The sequence below is a fragment of the Lactuca virosa genome, chromosome 1, assembly GCF_052849685.1.
Source record: "Lactuca virosa cultivar CGN04683 chromosome 1, Lactuca_virosa_CGN04683_v6, whole genome shotgun sequence".
Lineage (NCBI taxonomy): Eukaryota > Viridiplantae > Streptophyta > Magnoliopsida > Asterales > Asteraceae > Lactuca > Lactuca virosa.
In genome coordinates, this window is record NC_136426.1 from 106,152,197 (window position 1) to 106,162,325 (window position 10,129).

Sequence of the window (10,129 nt, forward strand, 5' to 3'; positions counted from 1 at the left end):
TTGGTGCCCCTTTTTGGTGATGAAAGCGGTAGAATCAGTAAAAACGCAAAACATGAAAGTTGTAGGAAATTTTGTCTACTTTTCAGAACCTCTTCATTCATGTCAATTGGAGATATAGCTCTTGAGATATGATCAAAACATTGAAGAATGGTCACATTGCTCAGCACCATTTTTCTTCGTTCCTTTAGCAACTTGTCTCTCATGCTTGTTAGCTTCCTTTTGCTCGTTTTTCTTGCAGTTTCCGCCCAATTTAGCACTAAGTATTTACCTGCATATATAGTTCAACAACTCATCAAAGTAGTGCCATTCTTGGACAATTATGCATCAATTCAACATATTTAGTACAATTTAGTATATTCATAAAATAGACTTATCAAACCTCCCCAACTTTATTCCAAACTCGTCCCGAGATTGGCCTGAAATAATCAGTGTAGGCTTAATCTCTCATCCTAAAAAAACTCAATGGAATCACGAATTCCGTACATTTCTTCAAAATATTTTCAATAAACACAATATATTGATTTTGGGGATTATTCCTTTTGTTCATTTATCCAGACTTTTAAACTCAAAATAGATGTTATGCTTATTTTACTTTGTTGTTTGAAACCCTTCACTTTTTGAACCCTTTCCAATAATCAACCTCATGAGTAATCAGTTGAACTCATTGCCAAAGTCCCCTTTTCAAGGTTCACTAACATAGTTAGCGCGGTCGGTAACACTTAATGGACCAACCCATACACTCCCGCTATCGAGGCGTCACATATTGTTTCACACTATGTCTTCAACTTGATCTTTTCTTCATATTTATCTTGATTGTGCATTCTTCAAGTTCTTTGATGCATTCATCGGATTTGATCATCTTTGTATTTGACTTTAGCTTGAATATATATACTTTGAAGTTCTTCAATGTCTTATGATGCTTTTTGGTTGTATGAAAACAATAATAGTCCCCTCCCAACCCCAAAGGCGCAGGAGTAAGTATGACCAAGTACTCAGAGCGTGATGAAACATATTGTTCGGTTGGGTCCTCAATTGAAAGATCGTACAAATTTTGATCGAGGTCGTTGTCTCGGTCAAAAATAAACCTCACACACACTAGATAGCTAGGGTAAGTAAGGGTCGAATCCACGAGGAGTTTGTGGTCAAACTTTGTGCTAAAGTAGTCAATGAAAAAGAACTAATACTTGCAATTGTCACGGAAAATATTTAAACTAAGATTTAAATAAAAAAAAACTAGAAACTTTATATTGCAAACGATTACCAATGAGAAAAACAAGGTTACTTCAGGTTCAGTGTCGGATGATTAAGACTCACGTGTTTATCTTCCCTTAAATTCCAAATTAATTATGAAAACATAACTAAGGTCAATTAACATGCAATAAATAATTTTGGGCACACAATATGTTATTCCTACTAATTGTCTTACTCCCTATGTCTAAATGGATTAGGAACAATGAGTGGCTTGGCAATATTGTGTCTTATGATTACCAATTACAGTGTTTAGCATTTAAAATCACAAGTTTGGAATAGTATATATTGATTCAACCGATCGTCTTGGTTCCTAAACTATATGAATTTGGCACGATTAGTGAATTGACAATAAACTATCTTAATTGTAAAATTAAACACATGAATAAAACCGAACTTCAATTATCATTAATAGAAATCATAAATTTAAGAAAATATAATAAACAAAGTTGATTGGAATAGAAGTAATAATCAAAACAAGTTCATCAAATCATCCTAAACATTCCCAGAAGCAACCTAGGTGGTTTAGCCTTGCATAGAATTCCCAAAACACAAAACTTTAATAAAAACAATGTAATTCAAAATAAAATTCATAAACAAACTTGAAATCATAAAACTAATAAAATCTAATGATCAATCAATCATGGAACGATGAAACCTTGGAGAAGAAGTAACCAAATCTGGAGTTTGATGAAGATCCACCGATTGAACGACTTCAATTGTTGAATGATGATGAACTTTGTGATTTGTAGCCTCGGATTCGGAAATTGATGATCAGAAACGCGTTTGGAGAAGGTTTGAATGTGTTTGGAACTCTCCAAAACTGTGGAAAATCGCAGGGGAGAGATCCAAAGTCGATTAGGGTTAAATCTCCTTTAAATAGGTGCTGAAAAACTGATTTTCGGAGCTGTTTCCGCGTCGGCGTCCTAGTAGGCGTCTTAGACGTCATATAGGACGTCTGGGCGTCCTTCAGGACGTTTTATATGTCTTCTGCCGTCCTTGATTTGCACTTGAAAATGGCCTAAAACGGGTAGGCGTCCTAGGCGGCGTCTTAGACACGTTCTAGGACGTCATTCATCTTTGGTGCCCCTTTTTGGTGATGAAAGCGGTAGAATCAGTAAAAACGCAAAACATGAAGGTTGAGGAAATTTTGTCTACTTTTCAGAACTTCTTCATTCATGTCAATTGGAGATATAGCTCTTGAGATATGATCAAAACATTGAAGAATGGTCAAATTTCTCAGCACCATTTTTCTTCGTTCCTTTAGCAATTTGTCTCCCATGCTTGTTAGCTTCCTTTTGCTCGTTTTTCTTGCAGTTTCCGCCCAATTTAGCACTAAGTATTTACCTGCATATACAGTTCAACAACTCATCAAAGTAGTGCCATTCTTGGACAATTATGCATCAATTCAACATATTTAGTACAATTTAGTATATTCATAAAATAGACTTATCAAACCTCCCCAACTTTATTCCAAACTCGTACCGAGATTGGCCTGAAATAATCAGTGTAGGCTTAATCTCTCATCCTAAAAAAAACTCAATGGAATCACGAATTCCGTACATTTCTTCAAAATATTTTCAATAAACACAATATATTGATTTTAGGGATTATTCCTTTTGTTCATTTATCCAGACTTTTAAACTCAAAATACATGTTATGCTTATTTTACTTTGTTGTTTGAAACCCTTCACTTTTTGAACCCTTTCCAATAATCAACCTCATGAGTAATCAGTTGAACTCATTGCCAAAGTCCCCTTTTCAAGGTTCACTAACATAGTTAGCGCGGTCGGTAACACTTAATGGACCAACCCATACACTCCCGCTATGGAGGGGTCACATATTGTTTCACACAATGTCTTCAACTTGAACTTTTCTTCATATTTATCTTGATTGTGCATTCTTCAAGTTCTTTGATGGATTCATCGGATTTGATCATCTTTGTATTTGACTTTAGCTTGAATATATATACTTTGAAGTTCTTCAATGTCTTATGATGCTTTTTGGTTGTATGAAAACAATAATAGTCCCCTCCCAACCCCAAAGGCGCAGGAGTAAGTATGACCAAGTACTCAGAGCGTGATGAAACATATTGTTCGGTTGGGTCCTCAATTGAAAGATCGTACAAATTTTGATCGAGGTCGTTGTCTCGGTCAAAAATAAACCTCACACACACTAGATAGCTAGGGCAAGTAAGGGTCGAATCCACGAGGAGTTTGTGGTCAAACTTTGTGCTAAAGTAGTCAATGAAAAAGAACTAATACTTTCAATTGTCACGGAAAATATTTAAACTAAGATTTAAATAAAAAAACTAGAAACTTTATATTGCAAACGATTACCAATGAGAAAAACAAGGTTACTTCAGGTTCAGTGTCGGATGATTAAGACTCACGTGTTTATCTTCCCTTAAATTCCAAATTAATTATGAAAACATAACTAAGGTCAATTAACATGCAATAAATAATTTTGGGCACACAATATGTTATTCCTACTAATTGTCTTACTCCCTATGTCTAAATGGATTAGGAACAATGAGTGGCTTGGCAATATTGTGTCTTATGATTACCAATTACAGTGTTTAGCATTTAAAATCACAAGTTTGGAATAGTATATATTGATTCAACCGATCGTCTTGGTTCCTAAACTATATGAATTTGGCACGATTAGTGAATTGACAATAAACTATCTTAATTGTAAAATTAAACACATGAATAAAACCGAACTTCAATTATCATTAATAGAAATCATAAATTTAAGAACATATAATAAACAAAGTTGATTGGAATAGAAGTAATAATCAAAACAAGTTCATCAAATCATCCTAAACATTCCCAGAAGTAACCTAGGTGGTTTAGCCTTCCATAGAATTCCCAAAACACAAAACTTTAAGAAAAACAATGTAATTCAAAATAAAATTCATAAACAAACTTGAAATCATAAAACTAATAAAATCTAATGATCAATCAATCATGGAACGATGAAACCTTGGAGAAGAAGTAACCAAATCTGGAGTTTGATGAAGATCCACCGATTGAACGACTTCAATTGTTGATTGATGATGAACTTTGTGATTTGTAGCCTCGGATTCGGAAATTGATGATCAGAAACGCGTTTGGAGAAGGTTTGAATGTGTTTGGAACTCTCCAAAACTGTCGAAAATCGCAGGGGAGAGATCCAAAGTCGATTAGGGTTAAATCTCCTTTAAATAGGTGCTGAAAAACTGATTTTCGGAGCTGTTTCCGCGTCGGCGTCCTAGTAGGCGTCTTAGACGTCATATAGGACGTCTGGGCGTCCTTCAGGACATTTTATATGTCTTCTGCCGTCCTTGATTTGCACTTGAAAATGGCCTAAAACGGGTAGGCGTCCTAGGCGGCGTCTTAGACACGTTCTAGGACGTCATTCATCTTTGGTGCCCCTTTTTGGTGATGAAAGCGGTAGAATCAGTAAAAACGCAAAACATGAAGGTTGTAGGAAATTTTGTCTACTTTTCAGAACTTCTTCATTCATGTCAATTGGAGATATAGCTCTTGAGATATGATCAAAACATTGAAGAATGGTCAAATTTCTCAACACCATTTTTCTTCGTTCCTTTAGCAATTTGTCTCCCATGCTTGTTAGCTTCCTTTTGCTCGTTTTTCTTGCCGTTTCCGCCCAATTTAGCACTAAGTATTTACCTGCATATATAGTTCAACAACTCATCAAAGTAGTGCCATTCTTGGACAATTATGCATCAATTCAACATATTTAGTACAATTTACTATATTCATAAAATAGACTTATCAAACCTCCCCAACTTTATTCCAAACTCGTCCCGAGATTGGCCTGAAATAATCAGTGTAGGCTTAATCTCTCATCCTAAAAAAAACTCAATGGAATCACGAATTCCGTACATTTCTTCAAAATATTTTCAATAAACACAATATATTGATTTTGGGGATTATTCCTTTTGTTCATTTATCCAGACTTTTAAACTCAAAATACATGTTATGCTTATTTTACTTTGTTGTTTGAAACCCTTCACTTTTTGAACCCTTTCCAATAATCAACCTCATGAGTAATCAGTTGAACTCATTGCCAAAGTCCCCTTTTCAAGGTTCACTAACATAGTTAGCGCGGTCGGTAACACTTAATGGACCAACCCATACACTCCCGCTATGGAGGGGTCACATATTGTTTCACACAATGTCTTCAACTTGAACTTTTCTTCATATTTATCTTGATTGTGCATTCTTCAAGTTCTTTGATGGATTCATCGGATTTGATCATCTTTGTATTTGACTTTAGCTTGAATATATATACTTTGAAGTTCTTCAATGTCTTATGATGCTTTTTGGTTGTGTGAAAACAATAATAGTCCCCTCCCAACCCCAAAGGCGCAGGAGTAAGTATGACCAAGTACTCAGAGCGTGATGAAACATATTGTTCGGGTGGGTCCTCATTTGAAAGATCGTACAAATTTTGATCGAGGTCGTTGTCTCGGTCAAAAATAAACCTCACACACACTAGATAGCTAGGGTAAGTAAGGGTCGAATCCACGAGGAGTTTGTGGTCAAACTTTGTGCTAAAGTAGTCAATGAAAAAGAACTAATACTTTAAATTGTCACGGAAAATATTTAAACTAAGATTTAAATAAAAAAAACTAGAAACTTTATATTGCAAACGATTACCAATGAGAAAAACAAGGTTACTTCAGGTTCAGTGTCGGATGATTAAGACTCACGTGTTTATCTTCCCTTAAATTCCAAATTAATTATGAAAACATAACTAAGGTCAATTAACATGCAATAAATAATTTTGGGCACACAATATGTTATTCCTACTAATTGTCTTACTCCCTATGTCTAAATGGATTAGGAACAATGAGTGGCTTGGCAATATTGTGTCTTATGATTACCAATTACAGTGTTTAGCATTTAAAATCACAAGTTTGGAATAGTATATATTGATTCAACCGATCGTCTTGGTTCCTAAACTATATGAATTTGGCACGATTAGTGAATTGACAATAAACTATCTTAATTGTAAAATTAAACACATGAATAAAACCGAACTTCAATTATCATTAATAGAAATCATAAATTTAAGAAAATATAATAAACAAAGTTGATTGGAATAGAAGTAATAATCAAAACAAGTTCATCAAATCATCCTAAACATTCCCAGAAGCAACCTAGGTGGTTTAGCCTTGCATAGAATTCCCAAAACACAAAACTTTAATAAAAACAATGTAATTCAAAATAAAATTCATAAACAAACTTGAAATCATAAAACTAATAAAATCTAATGATCAATCAATCATGGAACGATGAAACCTTGGAGAAGAAGTAACCAAATCTGGAGTTTGATGAAGATCCACCGATTGAACGACTTCAATTGTTGAATGATGATGAACTTTGTGATTTGTAGCCTCGGATTCGGAAATTGATGATCAGAAACGCGTTTGGAGAAGGTTTGAATGTGTTTGGAACTCTCCAAAACTGTGGAAAATCGCAGGGGAGAGATCCAAAGTCGATTAGGGTTAAATCTCCTTTAAATAGGTGCTGAAAAACTGATTTTCGGAGCTGTTTCCGCGTCGGCGTCCTAGTAGGCGTCTTAGACGTCATATAAGACGTCTGGGCGTCCTTCAGGACGTTTTATATGTCTTCTGCCGTCCTTGATTTGCACTTGAAAATGGCCTAAAACGGGTAGGCGTCCTAGGCGGCGTCTTAGACACGTTCTAGGACGTCATTCATCTTTGGTGCCCCTTTTTGGTGATGAAAGCGGTAGAATCAGTAAAAACGCAAAACATGAAGGTTGAGGAAATTTTGTCTACTTTTCAGAACTTCTTCATTCATGTCAATTGGAGATATAGCTCTTGAGATATGATCAAAACATTGAAGAATGGTCAAATTTCTCAGCACCATTTTTCTTCGTTCCTTTAGCAATTTGTCTCCCATGCTTGTTAGCTTCCTTTTGCTCGTTTTTCTTGCAGTTTCCGCCCAATTTAGCACTAAGTATTTACCTGCATATACAGTTCAACAACTCATCAAAGTAGTGCCATTCTTGGACAATTATGCATCAATTCAACATATTTAGTACAATTTAGTATATTCATAAAATAGACTTATCAAACCTCCCCAACTTTATTCCAAACTCGTACCGAGATTGGCCTGAAATAATCAGTGTAGGCTTAATCTCTCATCCTAAAAAAAACTCAATGGAATCACGAATTCCGTACATTTCTTCAAAATATTTTCAATAAACACAATATATTGATTTTGGGGATTATTCCTTTTGTTCATTTATCCAGACTTTTAAACTCAAAATACATGTTATGCTTATTTTACTTTGTTGTTTGAAACCCTTCACTTTTTGAACCCTTTCCAATAATCAACCTCATGAGTAATCAGTTGAACTCATTGCCAAAGTCCCCTTTTCAAGGTTCACTAACATAGTTAGCGCGGTCGGTAACACTTAATGGACCAACCCATACACTCCCGCTATGGAGGGGTCACATATTGTTTCACACAATGTCTTCAACTTGAACTTTTCTTCATATTTATCTTGATTGTGCATTCTTCAAGTTCTTTGATGGATTCATCGGATTTGATCATCTTTGTATTTGACTTTAGCTTGAATATATATACTTTGAAGTTCTTCAATGTCTTATGATGCTTTTTGGTTGTATGAAAACAATAATAGTCCCCTCCCAACCCCAAAGGCGCAGGAGTAAGTATGACCAAGTACTCAGAGCGTGATGAAACATATTGTTCGGTTGGGTCCTCAATTGAAAGATCGTACAAATTTTGATCGAGGTCGTTGTCTCGGTCAAAAATAAACCTCACACACACTAGATAGCTAGGGCAAGTAAGGGTCGAATCCACGAGGAGTTTGTGGTCAAACTTTGTGCTAAAGTAGTCAATGAAAAAGAACTAATACTTTCAATTGTCACGGAAAATATTTAAACTAAGATTTAAATAAAAAAACTAGAAACTTTATATTGCAAACGATTACCAATGAGAAAAACAAGGTTACTTCAGGTTCAGTGTCGGATGATTAAGACTCACGTGTTTATCTTCCCTTAAATTCCAAATTAATTATGAAAACATAACTAAGGTCAATTAACATGCAATAAATAATTTTGGGCACACAATATGTTATTCCTACTAATTGTCTTACTCCCTATGTCTAAATGGATTAGGAACAATGAGTGGCTTGGCAATATTGTGTCTTATGATTACCAATTACAGTGTTTAGCATTTAAAATCACAAGTTTGGAATAGTATATATTGATTCAACCGATCGTCTTGGTTCCTAAACTATATGAATTTGGCACGATTAGTGAATTGACAATAAACTATCTTAATTGTAAAATTAAACACATGAATAAAACCGAACTTCAATTATCATTAATAGAAATCATAAATTTAAGAACATATAATAAACAAAGTTGATTGGAATAGAAGTAATAATCAAAACAAGTTCATCAAATCATCCTAAACATTCCCAGAAGTAACCTAGGTGGTTTAGCCTTCCATAGAATTCCCAAAACACAAAACTTTAAGAAAAACAATGTAATTCAAAATAAAATTCATAAACAAACTTGAAATCATAAAACTAATAAAATCTAATGATCAATCAATCATGGAACGATGAAACCTTGGAGAAGAAGTAACCAAATCTGGAGTTTGATGAAGATCCACCGATTGAACGACTTCAATTGTTGATTGATGATGAACTTTGTGATTTGTAGCCTCGGATTCGGAAATTGATGATCAGAAACGCGTTTGGAGAAGGTTTGAATGTGTTTGGAACTCTCCAAAACTGTCGAAAATCGCAGGGGAGAGATCCAAAGTCGATTAGGGTTAAATCTCCTTTAAATAGGTGCTGAAAAACTGATTTTCGGAGCTGTTTCCGCGTCGGCGTCCTAGTAGGCGTCTTAGACGTCATATAGGACGTCTGGGCGTCCTTCAGGACATTTTATATGTCTTCTGCCGTCCTTGATTTGCACTTGAAAATGGCCTAAAACGGGTAGGCGTCCTAGGCGGCGTCTTAGACACGTTCTAGGACGTCATTCATCTTTGGTGCCCCTTTTTGGTGATGAAAGCGGTAGAATCAGTAAAAACGCAAAACATGAAGGTTGTAGGAAATTTTGTCTACTTTTCAGAACTTCTTCATTCATGTCAATTGGAGATATAGCTCTTGAGATATGATCAAAACATTGAAGAATGGTCAAATTTCTCAACACCATTTTTCTTCGTTCCTTTAGCAATTTGTCTCCCATGCTTGTTAGCTTCCTTTTGCTCGTTTTTCTTGCAGTTTCCGCCCAATTTAGCACTAAGTATTTACCTGCATATATAGTTCAACAACTCATCAAAGTAGTGCCATTCTTGGACAATTATGCATCAATTCAACATATTTAGTACAATTTACTATATTCATAAAATAGACTTATCAAACCTCCCCAACTTTATTCCAAACTCGTCCCGAGATTGGCCTGAAATAATCAGTGTAGGCTTAATCTCTCATCCTAAAAAAAACTCAATGGAATCACGAATTCCGTACATTTCTTCAAAATATTTTCAATAAACACAATATATTGATTTTGGGGATTATTCCTTTTGTTCATTTATCCAGACTTTTAAACTCAAAATACATGTTATGCTTATTTTACTTTGTTGTTTGAAACCCTTCACTTTTTGAACCCTTTCCAATAATCAACCTCATGAGTAATCAGTTGAACTCATTGCCAAAGTCCCCTTTTCAAGGTTCACTAACATAGTTAGCGCGGTCGGTAACACTTAATGGACCAACCCATACACTCCCGCTATGGAGGGGTCACATATTGTTTCACACAATGTCTTCAACTTGAACTTTTCTTCATATTTATCTTGATTGTGCA